Source organism: Rhinopithecus bieti, unplaced genomic scaffold (genome assembly GCF_001698545.2).
Source record: "Rhinopithecus bieti isolate Rb0 unplaced genomic scaffold, ASM169854v2 repeat_7975, whole genome shotgun sequence".
Lineage (NCBI taxonomy): Eukaryota > Metazoa > Chordata > Mammalia > Primates > Cercopithecidae > Rhinopithecus > Rhinopithecus bieti.
Window position 1 is genome coordinate 1 of NW_016833110.1, and position 3,486 is coordinate 3,486.

The 3,486-nt window shown below is 39.8% G+C and overlaps 1 long non-coding RNA gene across 1 annotated transcript; it reads left to right on the forward strand.

Annotated features, from left to right (window-relative positions):
* The first annotated feature begins 6 nt into the window (after nucleotides 1–6).
* On the forward strand, nucleotides 7–3,009 carry LOC108524609 (uncharacterized). The gene is made up of 2 exons (XR_001884094.1): nucleotides 7–917; nucleotides 2,410–3,009. It is a non-coding gene; the product is annotated as an uncharacterized LOC108524609 (long non-coding RNA).
* The last annotated feature ends 477 nt before the right edge of the window (nucleotides 3,010–3,486 follow it).

Sequence of the window (3,486 nt, forward strand, 5' to 3'; positions counted from 1 at the left end):
ATTCTAAGGCTAACTTTGAGGTATTAAAAGTTCTTACATATATTTTGAGAACGTAGACAAAAATGTTCATATTCAAAGACACTTAAGAACAGAAAATAAAAAATCTCCATTTAATAAATGCATCAACATTTTAAAATTATCTCTGAATCTTAGGAAGGGAATAGGTAGGGGGGTACGACCTGTAGAAGATTTAATTATAGATTATGTTGTACCTGTTTGTACTTGCAAGAAGAGCCAGTGCTTCTCCTTGGCTTTCTCCTCCAAGTAGTAGGCAGGCCAACCAAGACGTGTGTCAGTGGACAGCTTCCGAGTGTGCCAGTCAGTAGGAAAGTCAGACCAGCATCTCCGGGGACCCAGCTTCTTCAGCCAGCAAAGTAAGAAGTAATTCTTTCCTTGTGGCATTCTCTTGCTCCGACATCAAATAGAGAGATAGCTATAGGTGGAGACAGGTAAATAAAAATGATAAATTGGTTTAAAAAAATTATAGACAGATAAAGTAATTGGATAAATTTTATGAATACATAAGGAAACTAAAACCAGACCTGATTTGATCTGACCAAACCAGATCCAGCTGGAGGCCAGATAAACTTCAGCTCTTCTTTAAGCCCTACGCCTTCAAGATATCTATTTTCTGTCTCATTTATATTTCCTTAGTAGGCTTTTGAACATGAATCTGTGAGTGTTCTGATCCAGACATGGTAATAGTTCTGTTTTATGATTCATGGTTTTTTGGTTTTGTGTATGTGTGTGTGTGTGTGTCCTTGATTCATCATTATTAGAAGTTCATGTTTCACGGACTGCCCGGACTAAACATAGAGATGCCCACGGTGTTATACCCAACTCCGCTTCCTCAGTATGATGGGCGAACACCTATCAAACCACAGCAATCAGAATCCAGTGCTTCTTGACCAACTTTGGTACATTTATGTTTATTTCAAGTTAAGTTGTGGCTTATTTTTAATAGATTGCTATGTGTTTTCTATGATTTGCATCACTACTACCCTAAAAGCCTACCTTGAATTTTGTTTCAGTTTAGGGTTGTTAGCATAGTAAATTTAAATTCATCTGATGCTCAAAGTGCCAGTTAAGCATCTTATACTTCTTAGAGGTGTAGTCAGTGTGACAGCTATAAAAATGAGCATCCACTTTATACCCCAAACCAAGCATTCTCATCCCCGTGATGCTCAAGACCAGGAGTCAACAAATGTTTTCTAAACTTTCTCTACAAGGCTAGTAAATACTTCAGGTCTCTGTCATAACTGCCAACTCTATTGTAACAGAGCAAAAGCAGCCATAGACACTATGTAAATGAATGGGCATGACTATTTCACTAAAACTTTATTAACAGAAGCAGGCTGTGTGTTGGGCTGGATTTGGCTTTTGGGCCATAATTTGCCAGCCCGTCGCTAGATCGTTAGAAGCCCACCTACCAGTCAGTGCGCCATCTCCACACCTTACAGTCACCTGATTTCCCAGCCTTTCCAGATAGCTGCCATCTGCCTCATGCTGAGGTTGGAGAACCTGGAGCATACAGATGTATGGCCAAGGATTCACTTCCAGAAATGTCATACCTGATCAAAATGCTTCTTATTAGAAATTATTTCACTCATTCACTCACTCAGCATTTACCTAACATCTGCTGTATTCCAGACACTGTGCTAAACACTAAGTATATAGACTGGCTGCTTTTAGAAGTTTGAGGGAGAAGGCAAAGATGGATAAATAAACAACTACAATGCAATATTATTGTTTCTCTCATTAGAATATTCACAGAGTACTCTGGGAACACATTGAGGGCACCCAGTCTAAAGGGAGGAGGAAGAGGCTTTTTAAAGGTGTGGTAGCTAAACAGAGATTTCAGAGTGAGTAGCAGTAGTGACAAGGAGGAATGAGTGTTTCATGCAGATAAAATGAAAGGCGCATAGACATAGAGAATGAGAGTATACATTGCCCATTTGTTAACTAGCAGGACTAGAGTTTCAGTGCGGCAGAGAAAGAGTGGAGCCGTTGTGTAGCAGAGGCTGAATGATGAGATCCTTGTACAGGAGGCTGAGGAGTTTGGGTTTTTATCTCGTAGGCAATAGAGATTCATTAAAGAATCTTGTGTAGGGGAATGTTGTTATCAGATTTGCATCTTAGAAAAATCTCTGTGGTAGCAAATAAAAAAGTATGGGTCTGGGGCCACAATAAGTAGTCCAAGATAGAAGTAATAGGAGCTTCCTTCCCCAAGGCCACAGACTTTGAGAACGTGGAGGAAGACACAGATTCCAGATATACTTGGATATCAGAAAGAGAGTAACAGGGAGAAAGAAAGAAAGAAACTGGCTTCTACTTAGTATCTACTTCTACAGAGACCCAAGGCCCTGAAATGTGCATTGTATGTAATGGACTACCGTCTCTTCTATGCAGGCATGTAGAATGATACTAGCTATGTATCTCACTTGGAGAACTGATAAAATAGACACTCAAGTCATTTCTATAGGCTTTAATGCTCTTGAGAAATTCCAATTGAGAAGGCTGAGTACTTTCACAACACCTGTGCAAGGTAGGTAGTATTAGCCGCATCCTTACAGATAAGCAAGGTCAAGCTCAAGAGAGGCTAAATGATTTGCCTCAAGTCAGAGAGGTACAATTTAAACCCAGGCCATGTGTTTTACTGTGTCTCATGTATTTCATTCCTTCTTTCTTACAGTAGACAGTCAGCACTTAACATCGTGCCTGATGCTTAGGGTATTAAAGAAGTTCCACTTTTTTTCTTTTCTCCTTTCTTTAAACTACATATTGGGGACATATTTAGTCACTTTAACATGAAGAAGTAATGATTCAGTGAAAAGCCATTCTGAAGTAGCTATTATGTATGTCTTCATTTGCTCCTAAAATCAGAATAAAAAGAAAAAATCCAAAGTTAAACCAAAAAAATCCAGCAAGGAGAGGAGGAGGAAAAGGAATCCAGTGGTGAAGTAGAGGCAGCCTCAGTCACTGGCACAGGCAGAGTGAACCTGCATGAAGGGAACACTTGGTGTCCCTCCTCCCTGGGTGTCCAGAGTTTGCCTTTAGATGGAAGTGGAGCTGCAGGAAAAGATGGAGTCTCCTCACCCTTTAGTTCTTCCAGTTGGAAAAGGGTCAGTAGTGAGTCAGACTATTCTGATGCTGAAGGAGGCATGCAGAGTAAAATGAGGTAGTAGTATTTTGTTACATTTTTATATGTTGTATTCTAAGTTGCATGTAAGTTTATAACTTTCCTGAAAAACTTGACTGCTGCATGTGATTTAACTTGAAGAGCCTGATTTCTGGGGGCATGGTGTTATTCACAACATGACTTGCTGTCTTGATCTGCCATTGCACATGTCATTCCTCTCCTTAGAATATTCTTTTTTGCCTTTTCATCTTGCGAACCACTACTCATCTTTGACATGGGCTCCGAAATCATATTCCCCGGGAAGCCTTTTCTGCCTTAGTGTTATTCGTGACATATTATAGTTATCT